The following is a 16,968-nucleotide window of genomic DNA, read 5'->3' on the forward strand; positions in this document are numbered from 1 at the left end:
GGCCGCTTTGTGTCCCTTCTCTCATCTCTTGGGTCCCTGCCTCTCTCGACAGGGGACAAAATCCATGTGGCTGAAAGGTCCCAGATCAAAGGGGATACTGGGGGCAGGCATGGGGGTTGCTGTCAGGACTGGGTGACCAGCTGCAAGTTTGAGGGATGAGGTGAGTCTATTTGACTCTGAGGGTTTTGGTGGACGTTGTGGATGGGTGCCATTGGTGGAGAGAGCAAACACCCAAAGGGGGTGCGCTTGGGGGACGAGGATGTGGCACCTGGGCACAGCCCCTGTTAGTGTGGGGAGCCCGGGTCCCCCGAGTGTCGATGCCCAGGGACACGTGGGTGCAGGCTGGGTGGGGGTCAGTTTCCTGGGACCACAAAGTCATGAAATGGGCCCAGGGCATTGGTAGGGCCATCAGAGTCCCCATCAAGCTGCAGCATCAAGCAACAGCAACAAGAAGATCAAAAGGCATGTATGACTTTGGGAGCTGAGACGAATGCCCTCTGACCCCGCATACCCCCTGCTGGGCCACAGGGCTGAGGCTGGCTCAGTCAGTCATTCGGGCAGCGGGTCCACTGCACAGAGTTTGGTGGTCACTTGTTCTGTGCCCGGCTCTGTCCCGGACACAGGGGACAGCGTCAGACCAGCCCTGCCTTGCCTTGGTGGAGCTTCCTTTCCCATGGGGGCCACCCAAGATACCCAGCCCAGCTTTAGGGTCAGGGCAGTGATGAGGGAGCAGGTTGCTGGGGGCTGAGACCCACAAGCAGAGGGGAAGGTGTGTCTGGCAGGGAACGTGCACAAGCAGGTCACGTCCTAGCGGGGTAAGGGGGCAGGCCGGGTCCAGGGCACCCTGCACGTGGGCAAGGGGTGTTGAGGAGGGATTCCCGCGAAGGTGAGCTTGGATGGGAGGTGGGTGTGGGCTGTGGGGGTGCTCTAGGGATGTTCTCGGGAGAAGGGGGGCCATGGGGGCTTTGAGCAGGGGTGGGGGTGGGTCTGGTTTCTGTTTGACCCGTCCCTCTGGACGCTGTGTGGAGACAGGAATGTGAGGGGAGAGTGATCATGGGGCACCCCTTGGGATGGCATGGGTCCTCTGCCTCGGGAAGGAAGGCTGCACTTGGACATGCCGTCCCGTCTGCCGGAAATGCCCTTCCACCCAGGGCAGAGGCTGCAGAGGATGGCGGCTGGGACTCAGACCCATCTCTATGGCCTGCGTGCCTGGGCTCCCTGCTCCTCTCTCCCCAGCCGTCAGTTTCTTCAGCTGCAAGTGGCCTCAGTCGCACCCACTGCACGGCCTGGCACCTCTGGCTGGCCTGGGGGCCACCGCCTCCAGCAGACCTCCCTGAGTGCCCACGGCTTCTGCCTCCTGGGACACAGGGCACATGCAGCCCATCACCTATATGGCCAGCTCACTCACTAAGCAAAGGCCTCCCTGCGTGGGGGCACTAGGCCTTGGCTCTTGTCTTCTGAGCTGAAGGCCAGATGCCCGAGGGCAGCTCCCCGTGACGTAAACGGTGGCAAGTCCATCACTGTGGCCCAGAACACAGCTGCCCCCGCCCCAGTGCCCTGTCTGCTGTGGACAGGGACTCAGGACCCCTCTGAGTGTGTGTGGGGTCTCAGCTCAGATGTGCAAGACCCCTTGAGTGAGCAGGGTCCGCGCCAGCAGCTAGGGCGTGGAGTGTGGGGTGGTATGGTGCCCAGGCGGCGGGCAGCAAGCAGGGTGTCGTTGGGGAAAGAGCCTCCTGCTCGCCCCAGGTCAGCGGGAGGGAGGGAGAGGAGGGGAGAACAGAGGGAGAGAAATAGGAGGGAAGGAAGGAGGAGGGGAGAGAAGGAGGGAGGGGGAAGGAGAGGTTCACTTTCATCCAGGCCCCGTGCTGGGCCCGGCAGCACTTTGCCCAGTCCTCTCTGCTCTAGTCCCAGGAGGCAGGGGGCCAAGGCACAGAGGGATCTGAGACCCTCCAGAGTGAGGCTGCTGGAAGGACTATAGGACGCCCGGCTAAACCTGAACTGCACACCAGCAATGACTTCTTACAGTATAAGTATGGCGCATGAAATATTTGGGGTGTGAAGTGAAGTGAAGTGTTAGTCACCCAGTATTGTCACACTCTTCGCAACCCCATGGACTGTAGCCCGCCAGGCTCCTCTGTCCATGGGCTTCTCCAGGCAAGAATACTGGAGTGGGTAGCCATTCCCTTCTCCAGGGGATCTTCCTGACCCAGGGATCGAACCTGGGTCCCCTGCATCGCAGGCAGACTCTTTACCATCTGAGCTGCCAAGAAATATTTGGGGTGCATGTCATCCTAAAAAGTCACACATTTTAGGTGTCCTGCATTTTTATTTGCAAAATCTGGTCAGCTTCCAGAGACCCCACAGCTTGGGAGGGGCTTTCAGACTCGGGAACCCCACCTCTCCTTGGGATAGAAGGTCCGTCTGCCTGCTGGTGGGAACCCTCCAGCCTTCAGACTTCCCCGCCAGGGGCAGCCCTCAGGGCGCCTGTTCTGCAGCGGATGCTGTGGCAGTTGCTGCAGGTGGGGCCAGTTCATAGTCTCTGTCATTCCCTTCAACCTTCGATCCTGAAAATCATGCACAAGCTGGGCCAGAACTTATCCCACCTGGAGAGGCCTACAGCCCACGCTGGTCAATGAGAGTCAGGCAGCAGAGAGGGACTGTGGCTGCAAGTGTTGGGAAGCACAAGACTGTGACCTTTGGGGATGTAAGTCTGGGGCTATTGAGACCCACTTGCCACCTGATGGAGAGCAACTGAATCAGAGAAGCAGACTGAACTACCACTACCGTCGCTTCCTCCCCTGGATTAAGCCATACCTGAAGCTGCTTGTGATTTTTTTAATGAGTAAATACATTTCCTTCTTTGCTCAGGCAAGTTTGAGGAGAGTTTCTATTCCTTGAAATGGAAAATCAAGGCCAGGATCAGGTCTCTGGGCTTCTTTGTATGTTGGGCAAAGGTGGGGGTACAGGGGCATGGCTACCTGAGAGGGCTTCCCAAGGAGGGAATGACTCAGAGGGACAGGAAAGGTGGTGTGAGGGTGGAAAGGAGCATGAGATGGACACACATGGTGTTGAGGAGGAGGCCCTGGAGCCGGTCTCTTGGGTGTGAGGTTTGAGTTGCTACTGGGTGCTGAGCAGGGAGGGCTTTGAAGGGCTGTTTGAGCCCCTAGCAGCAGACCCCCACCCTGACAGCTGTGTTTTCACCTGCTAGGCCCTTCCCATGCTGACCTGTCAGGCAGAGACTCCGAACCATCCTATCCCCATCCTGCAGATAAGGAACAGAGCAGGTCTTAAGATATAAGGATGTATCTGGAATTTCCAGAAAGATTCTAGGAGCAGTTATACCCATCAAGGAAGTTCAGGATACCACGACACATGTTAGAGGACAAGAAAACCCCAGAGGATGATCAAGTGGGTCACTAACAAAATGTCATGGAACTTGGAAGAGGTAAAGTTGAGGACATAACTCTATAAATAAAAAGAGAGAAATGAGAGCCTACAGTTTCTTTAAAAATGTCTTCAATCTGATTAAACAGAATTCTAGAGACATAGTGGAAGCAGTGACAGATTTTATTTTTCTTGGGCTCCAAAATCTCTGTGGACAGTGACTGCAGCCATGAAATTAATAGACACTTGCCCTTTGGAAGGAAAGCTATGACAAACCTAGACGGTGTATTAAAAAGCAGAGATACCACTTTGCTGACAAAGGTCCGTATAGTCAAAGCTATGGCTTTTCCAGTAGTCATGGAAGGATGTGAGAGTTGGACCATGAGAAGGCTGAGTGCCAAAGAATTGATGCTTTCAAATTGTGGTTCTGGACAAGACTCTTGAGAGTCCCTTGGATTGCAAGGAGATTAAACTAATTAATCCTAGAGGAAATCAACCCTGAATATTCACTGGGAGCACTGATGCTGAAGCTGAAGCTACTTGGCTATCTGGTGTGAAGAGCAAACTCATTGAAAAAGACTTTGATATTGGGAAAGATTGAAGGCAAAAGGAGAAGGGGGTGGTAGAGGATGAGATGCTTAGATAGCATCACTGACTCAGTGGACATGAGTTTGAGAAAGCTCCAGGAGATAGTAGAGGACAGAGAAGCCTGGCGTGCTGCAGTCCTTGGGGTTGCAAAGAGTCAGGACATCAGTGACTGAACAATAACAAGAGGCACAGAGATAACAGTGTGAAGGAAATGATCAGAAATAATAAATAACACTTTCTGCAGCTCAAAGACTCCAGTCTCCAAAGGGCTCATCATGTGGCCAACACCAGCAACGGTCAAGATCAACCGCAAAAGAAATGTGCCTGGAACGAGTGTAGAGACTGAAAACTTCTAGGGGGGAGAAAAAGCCCACTTACAAAGTCAGGCATGAACTTTCTAAGAGCAAATCTGACTGTTCGAACAGCACAGGAGAAGGTCTTCAAAATTCTGAAGAAAGTGACTTTCTGAAGGAAAACTGGAAATTCTATACCCAGTTAAACTATCCGCAGGGCATAGTGGCTGAATACAGACGTTTTCATGCTTGTGAGGACTCAGAATGCTTACCTCCCACGCACTCCTTGTTAGGAAGGCCCTGAAGATTTCCCCAAGAAACTGAAGAAGTAAACAAGAAGGAAGACATGAGCTCCAGCGAGCAGGAAACCCAGCCCACGGCAGTCACACAGGTAAGTTCCAGAAGGAAGTTAGGCAGGTGACCTTGGGGGAAAAAATCCAGGCTGGAGCGGGGCTGGGTGGGGAGGTTCCAGGGGGAATATGGGGTGGGGGGAAGCTGAGAGATGGGGTACCACTTGGAGGAGATATCGAAGACTGACAGTACAAGGGAAGGACAACAGTGACACAGGCAAGGACCACAGGACCTTCTTGAATCAGTAACTTGAGAAAGAAATCCAACCAGCCAGGTTAACCGAAATCAGAATAAAGAACTGAGGAATGGGCACTGGGTGGAAAGATCAGGGTGAATCCCAGCTCCACCTTAACATAGAACGAAGATACGCTGACAGAAGGAAAGGCACACAAATGTTAGATCCCTGGACCCATGTCACGACGACAACACTACTAACATGCTGGGAGGCAGGAAGGAGGGTGGGCGGGACGGTAGCATCGTCCAACACCGCGTGACGCTGAAAGAGGACCGCAAAACCCCACAACGACTCCCAACTTCCCACATTGTACAGTACATTTTCCTTTGACATGAAAGTGACTTTTAGAAATGAACTTCTCCTTTGGTGAAGAGATGTTTATCTAATTCAGTGATTTTTCTACTTCGCTTTTTTCCCCTTTTTTATTTGTTGAGAAAAATGAATAAATCAAAAGCAGCGTTACTGCATTCATAATAGTTTCTGATAGTGTGTCTGTCTATTCATCCACCCATCGATCTCCCAATCACACGTCCACTCATCCACCTGTCTATTCATCTACCTACTCACCTCATCCATCTATCCATCCATTCATTCATCCACCCACCCATTCATTCATCATCTATCCACTCCTCTGTCCATCCCTCCCTCCCTCCATCCATTATCCACCCACCTACCCATTCATTCGTCATCTATCCACTCCTCTGTCCATCCCTCCATCATCCATCCATCCATCCATCTGTCCGTATACCCTCTCCTCACCCCCCAATGACATATCCATCCATCTGTTTATCTACCACCCTTTTCCCTACACAACATGCAGAGCGATGTTTGGAATGCTGCTCCCTTATACTAATGATTGGTGTTTCTGGAATAACAAGAGATGCCCTTAGGAGGACAGAGGGAGGTCCTGGAGGTCTTGACTTTTCCAATCTTTCTGTTCTATTCTAATTTTCTAGAAATTCAAACAGAACTAAAATAGCTATCAATCTGTCTAAACACCTCCATTGAAAAAAATTGACGATCGTCATCTATGAGATACTAGGGTCCTTTTTTGGTTTTCTCCTCTGGACAGCTCAGCCCTGAAGCCTATTAATAGCAACTCTGAATGCTATTTTCAGATGCCCCTCCCACGGAGGTCTTCCCTGACCACCCTGGCTCCTTTCCGTCACAGTGCCCCACTCTGTCCCTGCCCAGTAATTACCCAGGTCTGTAATTACATAGTGTATTTTTGACCGGGGGCAGCTCCATGATGCCAGGAGTGCCATCTCGTCCTTGCAGTGCCTCCAGCACTGTCCACCGTCTGGGACATGGTGGGGCCTGGGGTGGGTGCTGTGGGGGGATTGCACTGGGTCAGCCTGGACGCCTTCCCTCTGAACTGCACCCACCAGAGTCCTGATGCCCTGAGCAGATGGCACTAAATCTTGGTCTGGTGCTTGGCAGCAGGCGGGGAAGACGAACCCACAACGGTGCCCACAAGAGGGGGCGGGAAGCAAGAGCTTCCACCTCGCCACGTGCCGGGCGCCAGGCCAGGTGCTCAGCAGACAGGGCTCCAGGTAATCCTGGCCAAGGTCCCGGAGCTGGCATCCCTGTCTCCTCCTTAAGGATGCTGAACCCAAGGCTCAGAGGGGCCCCTTGGGGTACCCGGGGCACACAGCAGGGAGGGCCACGTCTGAAGGCTTCCTCTGCTCTAACCCCACTCAGCCACTCCTAGGACAGGTCACAGGGGCTGCGGGGGGCGGGGGGCCTGGAGGGACAGGTGAAGGGAGGGGGTGCTGGTGGCCACTTGAGCCTGGGGCAGAGGTGAGCACAGGGGAGGAGAAATGTGTTGGACCAGAGATGAGTGGGCAGTGGCCAGGCAGAGCTGGGGCTGAGGAATGCCCCTGAGATTGGGGCAGGGGGCCCCGAGGGGGTGGTAGAGGGTGGGGGAGGACCTGGGCCCAGAGGTGCCACAGCTACTACCTGCCACTTTCTGGGGACCGCTGCAGGCACCCCGCACATCCCCTGGCTGCTGGCTCTGGGGTTGCCTGGGGTGTGTAGGGGGCCTGTCTCGGGCTCCCCACGGCCTCGGGACGGCTCAGGGTTTGTGCTGGCCTTTTCTCCACAAAGGACCCGCTGACCAGGCAGACCAGGCTCCATTGCCTTCCAGGCTCCAGACTGCAGGGCCCCCGTGGGCCCCCAGGCTTGGGAACTGCAGGGGTGGCACAGACAAGCCTGCCATGCTGGCCTGCCCAGCCCAGGCCAAGCGCCCCCCCAGGACTGAGATTGCAGGAGGGAAAGGGGCAGAGAGAGAGGTCTGGAGGACAGCGTGCAGGAAGTGAGGGAGGAGCTCTGGAGGGGAGCGGAGGGAGGAGGGGGAGGCGGGAGGCGGGAGGGTGGTGGGGGAAGGGCGGGCAGAGGCCCCGAGTCCCCGCGCCCCGGCGCCCGCCCGGCCACGTCCCCGTCCCGAGTGGCCGCACCGTGCCCAGCAGGAAGGCCCACGGCGGTACAGCCGAGGACGCGCGAGAGCCGGCGGGAGTGTTCCACGGAGATTAGTGAAACAAAAGCATATTTTTTCAGGCAGGACTGTTTGTGCAGTTTGCTCATGGCAGCGCCTTGGCCGGGGGCCCGGAGGCCGCAGACCCGCTCGGCCGGCAGCTCACGGCCCGTGGTCCTTATCTGTTCCCCGACATCAAAGCAGAGCTTTTCATAAGCGAATTAAAACAGCACACCCAGAGCCCAGGGACTGGATGGGCAATTAGCTCTGGGTTTCTGGGGGGTGGGGGGGGAAGTCCCCCCAGCAATTGCGAGGCACTTTGCTAAGGAGTTGCTGCAGCTTGTCAGACCCGATGAAATATTTTACCCAAAGCTCATTATAATAATGAACCTGTATTTCTTTCCCCAAGAGAATAATTAGCAGACTTCCAAGTGGGTTAAAGCAGCAATTTAAAAACTGCCCCCTAATTGTCCCATTTACTTCATTCAGTGACAGGGAGCCGGCGCCTCCGCGAGAGCCCAGACTCCCCCGCGGTCACGGCCAGGCCGGCCCCAGGCTCACAGGCCCTGCCGCCCTCCCGGCCGCTGTGGTGGCGTCCACCACCCCCTGCCCAGCTCCGGGCGGCCGGCTCGGGAGGGAGACCTCAGCCCCATTTCTGGGAGGGTGTCAGCCTCCTTGCGGGGAGGGGGGTCCGTCCCCCCGCAGACCCTGGGCCAGGGTGTCTTGGGCAGGGCCCCAGTGAGGCTCACGTGGGGAGTGAAGGACGTGCCAGGGTGGGTGGGAAGGGGAGACAGCGGGGGGAGAAGTTAGGGCGGGGTGGGCCCAGGATGCGCTGCGGGGTCTGAGACCCTCGCCCTGCCCCTGCTGGGGGCTAAGGCCCCCACAAAGCCCCAGGTGGCCCAGGGCATGCACTGAGCAGATGCCAGCCACTGCTGGGCAGGCAGAGGGGACAGGTCAGCAGAGCTCGGCCACTCGGCCTAGCTGGGGTGAGGCTGGGGTCCTGGGTCCCCACGGCCCAGTGTACGGACACTCGTCCTTCCTGGACAAGGCGGCCAGGCCCTGCCCTGCCCAGTGACCCGCTATGGCCACGGTTTGGGAAGGACGGAGACGAGGCCGTGTGGGGGTGAGGGCACGGGGTCACAGCCTCTGCATGTTCACGTCCACTCTTCCTAGTCATGGAAGCAAAAACCGCTCCTGGCAGAAAATTCTGGAAAAATCCTCCTTATAAACTGCATCTTGACGCCCACCCCCCAGAGACGACGGCGGTAGTGTTTTGGTGTGTCTATCGTGAGGTGATGTTTCACGCGCACACATGCCCACGCAGGCTGTGTTCGCGCCATGCCCTGCCCAGCCCCAAGTCACTGCGTACTCTGGGCATTTTCCGGGGCCACTGCGAGCTGCCAGAAACAAGCATCCCGCGAACGCCCGCTATGCGGTCTGTTTCGGATCTCTCACCACCGTGAGGAGGCTGTGATTAGCTTGCTCGTGCAGGACTCTGGAGACGCTTGTTTGTCCTCTGGGGACGCAGTCCTGGGAGCAGGAGTCCAGGGTCATGGGAGAGGGATGGCCTGCAGCATTTGACGTTCCCCAGGAGGGGAAGGGCTGGCCATTAACAGACCTTCCTCCTCTGCTGCCCCAGCACGGATGGGCTGCATCCACATCCATTGTGGCCCACCATGCATCTTTCCATTTGAGTTCTGAGAGTAGGGGCTGTCAGCGGTCCCATGGAGGGCCAGGTGGAAAGGATTTCAGGTTCACAGCCACGTGGTTTCTCCTAAAATGTCTCAACTCTGCCTGTCAGCGTGAGAGCAGCCAGAGACAAGCCACACGCCAGGGGGCGTGTCTGTGTCCTAATAAAACTTTATTGACAATAACGGGCTGGGGGCCAGATCACACCTGCAGCCCGCGGTTGCCTGACCCTGGCTTAGAGAACAGAAAGAGTGCGGGAGTTTTTCAGTCTTTGAGGCCCTGTTGTGACTGTGTTTCCAGGTCTTTTTTTTTTTGCCTACTCTTGAGTGCTTTTCTCATAGATTTGGAGACTTTAGTACCAAAAATGGGCACTCTCCACCGCTGGCTGTAGTCGTCTGCCAGCCTGCAGCCTGGAGGGCCCCGAGGGCTGCAGGCTTTGCTCCCCATTTCCAGCTCTCAGCCTCATCTCAGATCCTGGCTCAGCCTAAACCAGGGAGGCCAGAGGGCGCCTCTGTCTGAAGCCCAAGGACGTCTGGCTGCTCAAACACACCTCCCAGTATTGCTTTTTTATAAAGGGTGGCCTTATCGCCATGCCATTTTGCTGTCTGCTAGCAGGGACACGCTACCTTAATCTCTCCCTAGATGACTGGTGTTGTCAGCGTCGCATCTCGTTCGTGATGCCGCTGCCTCCCGCCCGTCAGAAGCGTCACCCTGTGCTCCGCGTGGAGCCTGGGAGCTGAGGCCATTCCTGCTGCTTGGCAGCCATGTGACCACGGGCCTCAGTCTCTTTGAACATAGAACGGGCAGAGCCGTGGAGCTGCGCCTGTGGGCTCCGCCGCTCGCCTCCGGCAGGGGTGAACCCCGGGGGTCCCCGCCCGTGGGGCTGGTCTTCCCTGGCCCAAGGCTGTGACCCATCAAAAGTCATGGCCTGCTCCTCAGCATCCGGCAGAACCACCCCTTCGTCAGTTCTCTTTCCCCAGAAACATCACAGCTATTTTCATCTCTGTGTGAGATCCGGCACCATTTTGTCAAGTTAAAAATACCCTGGATGCTTGGGTCAGGGGTGGTGATAAACCTACCACCAGCCCTGGGGTGAGTGTGTAGCTTCCCTGTCTGCACCGCCTCCACCTGCTTCTCCCACCTTGCCGGCACCACCGGAGCGACTGTCCTTCCTGCTCTGGGCATCCGTGTCCTGCTAAACAGACGGCTTGACCACACGGCCTGGGTTTAAACCTCAGCTCCACCACCCCCACCGCTGTGGGCACTCTGACGGGGCGGAGCCTCAGCCCTCCTGGGAGGTGACGTCACAGGACCCTGGGTCACCTGTGTAGCAGGTGGTTCTCCAGGATGTGTGACCGCGTTCCCGGGGTCCCTGGAGGAGGATACCTTCCCTCTGACATCTCTGCTCGCTGCCATGGAGAACTCTCCCCTGTAAACTCCAAATTGAAGCCTTGCGTGTTCTGCCCACAGCCCAGGGCACACGCTGCACGCCAGCCCCCTTCATCCTTCTCCACGGCTTTCGTCTCCTCGAGGCCCTGCAGGCGCTAGGGGCTACCGCCCCGTGCAGGCCTGGGGCTCAGCATGAATGGGACCTGCTAGGTGACCCTGTGGCCCGGCACCCCTAGGCTGGGCTGGATGCCTCTGGCCTTGGGGCTGTGGGATCAGTGGCTGAAGGCGGTGGGCGCGTAGGTGCCCTAGGACCCTGTGTGTGGGAATCTGTAGAGCAGCAGAGTGGGCGCTAGTGAGGCTGAAACGGGGGCGAGGAGGGTGGAGAGGAGCCGGGAACGGAGGGGAGACTGAGACCGAGAGGACAGCAGGCCCAGGAGGCCCCTGGCGAGTCTGGGCAGACGAGAGCCCTGGGCACTCGGGGGGCAGGCTGCGGGTGGCACTGGCCCCCAAGCTGTGGAGCAGCTGCAGGGGCAGGCCAGGGCAGGCAGGCAGGAGAGGAGCCGGCAGCGGGGCTGCAGAGGCTGCAGGCCCAGGCCTGTGCACCCCAGGCCCAGCAGGCGCTCCAAACCCCGCTCCCGAACCCCAGCACACAGACCCTCCCCCAACACGCCCCCCCTCAGTCCCACCTGCACGGGGGCAGGGGTGAGGGGCACACAAGCTCCCGCCCCCGACCAGAGCCCAGGGCCGCCTCGGCAGTTCCCGGGGACTTGGGGGCATTCCCCAGGGTTCGGGGGACACAGCAACCCCATCTGGCTGAGGACGGCCTTTTATACACAGCACGAAGCCCCCGCAGGCAGCCCCCTACTCTCGCAGCGGGCTGCCCTCCCCCAGCCTGCCTGCGGGACTTCCAGGCGGGGCTTCCAGGCCAGGCCCGCACCCCTGTTCATCCCTGCCTGGGCTCTGCTGACCCGCGGCCAGGAACGGCTTTCCCCAGCCAAGCCCAGCACTGTGCAGGCTCGGGCGGCCCCTCGGAGGCCCTGGTGGACCCGCGGACACTGTTTATCCCTCTGTCCTGGAAGTGGGCTGAGGGCTGGGAGCACGTTCGGACAGCCCCAGAATCCCGTGTGGACGCCTCTGTCCTCATCTGCCCAGCGTGGAGCCCCGGCTGGGGTCCAGGGCTGCTCATGGCCTCACTGGCTTTGTCCCTTCTCTGTGTTGAGGCTCTCGGGGGCTGTGCTGGCAGGAACCCCGGTGCCCAGCTCACACTGGGACCCATGCTGACCCCCATCTCCTGCTTGTAAGGAGTGGCCAGGGCAGCCCCCGCCTGGGCGGGCCCCCTAAATGCCATGAGGCCAGGTGGGGGCCTCAGGGTGGGCCTGTGGAGCATTAGAGCTGGGGCGTGGTCCAGCCTGCCTTCTGGCCGGGGCATGAGCAATGAGGAGCGTCTGCTGGGAGGCCCCACGGCTGGGGGCTGACGGGGGCACTTGGGGTGGGCAGTGGCCCCAGCCTGCAGGGCAAGGGCATGGGGAGCCGGCAGTGGCTTCACCACTCCCAGCTGGCGGGCCTGAGTAGACACTGCTTCCCTCCCCTCTGAGCCCCCACTTTCTGAACCATGGAGGAGGCACCCGTTGCCCCTCTGTCTCCTGCTGAGAGCCACCCTGGGGGTGCCTGGGGAGGTCAGTACCTGGCCACGTGTGCCCTGGCACCTGTCCCCACTTCTCGGGGACCCCGGGGCACTGGGCTCACATCGAGAGGCAGGGCGGCTGCCAGAAGCACCACCCCCGAGGCGCGGATGGCGAGAGGAGCCGGGCTGAGACCCTGAGCCCTGGAGGGGCCCGCTGTGGCGCGGGTGGCGTCCGGCCACCTGTGCCCGAGGATGGAGCTGGGCAGACGGTGAGCGTGGGCAAGCCTGGGGGGCAGCGCCAGGGCACCCAGCCCTGCTGGCCGGAACAGTGAGAGGCCGAGGGCCGAGTCCACCGTCCTGCTGCTCTCTTGCCCTGCAGACTAGAGAGTCTAGAACATTCCACACTTTCCCCTCCAGGACAGGAGAGTGGTTCGCCTGACGTCTTGGGTCGCGGGTCATAGGGCTGCACCAAGCCCCAGCAGAACCCCCTTTTGTAGCCATAGCAAGCACATCCTGTGGTTGAATGTGTACTGTCTCACTGCAGCCCCGGCTCCTTCTGAGCTGGGGCCTCTCATTATCCCATTTTATAGATAGGAAAACAGAGGCTTGGAGGGGACGTGTGAGCTAGAGTCCATGGGGCCACAAAGAGTCAGACACGACTGAGCAACTAAACAATGAGGCTAAACAAGAACCTAAGGGTGAGGCCCTGATCCCCTGGGATCACTGTCCTGGAGGCAGAAGGAGAGACACTCTTCTGGGCTTCCACTCTCTCCTCTGTGTTCAGAGAAGAGGCCAGGAGAGGACGCGAGGAGGGAGGACGCGGGGAGGGAGGACGCGGGGAGAGAGGACCCAGGGAGAGGACAGTCCTCTGCAAGCCAGGCAGCGGGCCCTCTCCAGACCCTGAATCAGGCGACACCTTGATCTCAGACTCCCAGCCTCTAGAACTATGAGAAATCGATGTCCTGTCGAAGCGCCCATCGGCGGGGTCCTGTTAAATCAGCCTGCACTAACACTGCGGCCGCCAGCAAGATGGGCCCTGCAGAGACAGCAGTGGGGGGGAGATTTGGACGTGGGGGCCCCCCGGGAGGAGATGCGGAGCACGGCCCCCAACCCCGAGACCTTCTGCCTGAGACTCTGGGTGCAGCCTGCCGAGCAGAGGCGCTCATGGCCCGGAGCGCTGGACACAGTCAGGGTCTAACAGTCTCGCCCCGGCCTCCTGGCTCCAGCCACGTGGCCCCACTTTGGCCCCTGGCACGGCCGCAGCCAGGCCCTTCACCAAGTTCTGCCCCTCCCACCTCTCACCAGCTCCGCGCCATCCTCACTCCCCATGGCCACTGCCCAGCCTGGGAGCCTTGCTGACCCCTGCCTTCCTGTCCCTTCCAGAACCTTCTCCAGAGTGGGCTCTGCGCTCCTGTCCCCCCAACCCAGTCCCTCGGCTAGAGACTCAGGGGCACCTGCCAAACCAGACCCTCGCCTCCCACTTGGCCCCCCACCCCGTCCCCTGCTGCCTGTCTCAGCTGGATTACCGCATCACCTGGAGAGTCGCGGTCGCCCGTTGCCCCCAGTGGATTCATGTGCCTGCTTGGGGCGCCTGGCCCGTGAACTTCCCTGCAGACACTCCCTCTCTGGGGTTCAGGAAACTGAGGCACAGAAGGCCAGTGCCACGTGTCCAAGTCGTCACATGGGTGGATGCTAAGCCCTTGTCCTGCCCGCTCCTGCCCTGTCCCCTCTTGCCCCGCCAGCCTTCCGCCGCAGGCCAGGGCCCAGTGGGCACGGCCCCTCTGGTTACGGGTCCCAGGGGCCTTGTCTCAAGAGTATACCTGCTCTGGCCACTCCCTACCACTTCCCTGAGCCTAACATGACATCAGAGGGGCCAAAGCGGACAGAGGCCCCCCTGGCACTGCCCAGGTGCAGGTGGAGAAGGGGCCGGGGGAAGGGGCTTCAGTGGGAGGTTCTCGGTGTATGTGTGTGTGGGGGGGAGGGGTGGGACCCTGGGACTCTGAAGGGCAGGCGTGTAAGAAACACCTTTCCCTGGCCACTGGCCTCCACGTAGCCGCTGGAACCGAGTGGCCTGCTGACCGCTGCCTGGCCACCTCCCATGACGGGGGAACTGACTTCCACCCTGTGCAGCTTGGAATGTTGAGAAATTCTCTCCAAGGCTCCTGGTGTTGACCCGGAAATTTCACTCCCGGAAAACAACACAATACAAGGGGAAAATGTGTAGGAAGAGGTTTGCCGTAACAGGATAGATAATGATGAAAAATTGTAAACAGGTCACACTCAGGGCCCTGAAGAGCGGGTGACCTTGACCCAGAATCTGAGAACCACCTCCCCGGGAGTTCCTGTCCTGCACGGCCGCTCCCGCTCCAAGCTCGCTCCTGCCCCAGCGCCTTGCCCTCTGCCAGGAACCCCCCTCCTGGTCGCTGGGGGAGCTGTGTGCTCCCCTGCAGCCCCAGGCTGCCTCCGTCACCCGTCCCGGTACCCGCCCTCCTCTGCCATCGGTCTCCTCGCCCAGGATTCCCTCTGCCCCCTCCCCTTCTCCTTCCTGCCCCATTCCCATCCCCCTGGACCCTCTGTCTGCAGCTGGCCCAGTGCTGCCCCGAATCAGGCAGACCCACACACTCCACCGAGCCCGCCCCCGGCCGAAGAGGCGAGAGTTCAAGCAACACGACCAATTTATAAACAATTTTCTCCGCGACGATTAAGTTACATTTCCCCGATAGCTGCTTAATTTTCTTGTCAAAAATACACAGTTTTCACATTTGTCTCGCTGTAAGGATAATTAATTTCCAGACCGTAAGTAAAAACTTAATTTGATACCTGCAAGGATTATAAACGATTTCAAGCTGTTGTTTACATGAAATCAAGAAAGATTCGTTCTGTTTGCAATTATGTTAATGAGGAAATAGAGCAGGTTTTCTTTTTTTTTTTTGGAACTCGGCATCATTTTGCCGTCACCAATGAATTAGCCTAAAAGGATCTGCTGGTGCCGCTGTTTTGAAGGTGACCCTGGCTGGTGAGGGGGGCGGGGCCCTGCAGGGCCAACAAACACCCCGGGAGGAGGCTGCTATGGGAATGGTTCGGGTGATCTGGGCCGGATGAGTTGTGGGGCCGTGCTGGGCTACAGGCTGTCAGCAATGAGCTGGGCCCGCAGGTGAGTAGGACTGTGGAACCTTCTCTAAGATTCCTTCTGATAGCAGGATGGATGATAGAGGCCGGTTAGGGCTCCGATGCCCCAGTCCCTGGGTGTTCCCGGGCCCCGGGCTGTGCCAGCTCTCCGGGCATCCCAGGAGGGGACGGGCACGGGCTCAGGGGTGTGAGAAGCTGCTCTGAAGAGGCTGGGGCAGAGGATCCATGGAGTCAGGGCAAGGAGCAGAGAAGGCGGGCAGCCTTGGAGACGCACAATGGGTCGTCAGGCGGCTGTGGGGCAAGACCCTCGGGCCCGCAGTGAGGGCTGAGGGCCGCCGGGAGGCCCAGGGGGAGGCCTTGCCCGCGTGGGCCGCAGACTCAGGTCTGGCCAGGCTGCGAGTGCTCTGGGTGGGCTCTGGGGGCCTGGCTAGCACCTCACCACAGGCCAGGGGGGACGGTCCCCGCAGCTGGCTCGGCCTCCGGTGGGCCCGGCCTCTACGCACGGGCCTGACCTGGGAACCCTGGCCCCTGCCCTCCCGGTGGGGGACACTATGAGAGAGGGCACACACCAGCGTGACCCGCCAAGGTCCACAGGCTCACTGCTGCTGCTGCCGCCTGGCTGGCTGGCTGGCAAAGGGCGTGGGGGCGGTGCCAGCAGCTGCCCGGCCCCTTCCCGCGCTCGGCCGCCCAGGACGTCCCCCCGGGGCTGCGAGGCTGAGGCCAGGGTCCTCGAGGGTCCCGGGCGCTGCAGCCAGTCCAGGTGAGGCCGGAACAACGTCCCGTTGTGGCCACAGGGCCGCTCTGCCACCGCCCGCCGCCCACCGTCCCCGAGGATCCAGTTTCGCCCCACTGGCCGCTGGGGGGTTAGGCCCAGGCCGGGCACCGGCTCCCTGGACACAGAAACCATTTACGGGCGGGATAAAGGCCGCTTGTGTTGGCACCGAAAGGCGTGCGCGTCCCTGCCCTGCCGCCCCATCCCATCTGTCAGGTGGCGAGGGCCGCGGGGCACAGCAGCGGGCCTGTGTGCGGACAGGCCCGGGAAGAACGGCCCACAGTCCGGGTGTCCTGGGAACCCCGAGGCCTTCCCACTGCCCTGGGCTTGGCTGGCCCTTCTCCTGGGGCCCCGGTCCTGAGGCCAGGGGATTCGTGGCCCCTCGGGGCTTAGTGGGGGGAGCGGGCACCAAGGGGGCCCATGACCTGGATGCTGGCCCCTCCGGGGACGGTTCCTTCTCGGGGGAGAGGGTCTGTGACACCAATATGAGCAAGCCGGATGCCTGCCTTGTGTCTCGAGCCCCAGGCTGGAACGCCTGCAGGCGGAGGCTTGACTCCTCTCCGTGGTGGGGGGTGCTGGGGGTCAAGGCTGCCGGGGGCAGGAGGTGTGGGGGTGGGGGGCGCCCGTAGAGGAGCGCTGGGCATCTCCCGCTATGTCATGTCAGAGGTCAGGGCGCCCCCCTGGACCGCTGAGTGGCTCTGCACACGCCTGGGCCCTGAAGGGCTGGACACAGGCGCCCTGGGCTTGGCGTCCGCCTCGGACGGAGCGGATCCAGGACCTCGGCTGCCACGGCGGCGACGCCGGGCGAGGGGAAGGGGGCTGTGCTGGCTTCCGGCAGGAGGCAGGGGATGGACTCCTTTCCCTAGCTGCATTCATGCTTATTCTAAAGACACCTCTCAGTGCCCCGGGCGGTGAGATGGATGGCCGTGCGTCTGAGGCGGGGTGGTCGCGGCGGAGGAGGCACGGCGTCTGCAGGGTGGGTGGGCGTGACGAGGGTGCTGTGCACAGCGGTGTTGGAGCCCACCGCGGGAGGGGGACCCC

The 16,968-nt window shown here is 60.0% G+C and overlaps 1 protein-coding gene across 1 annotated transcript in view; it reads right to left on the reverse strand.

The window, feature by feature from the left end:
• The window catches only part of KCNQ1 (potassium voltage-gated channel subfamily Q member 1), a 362,001-nt gene that overhangs the window by 31,448 nt on the left and 313,585 nt on the right, over positions 1-16,968 (reverse strand). The window lies entirely within an intron of this gene.

Source organism: Muntiacus reevesi, chromosome 5 (genome assembly GCF_963930625.1).
Source record: "Muntiacus reevesi chromosome 5, mMunRee1.1, whole genome shotgun sequence".
In the NCBI taxonomy this organism is placed as follows: Eukaryota; Metazoa; Chordata; class Mammalia; order Artiodactyla; family Cervidae; genus Muntiacus; species Muntiacus reevesi.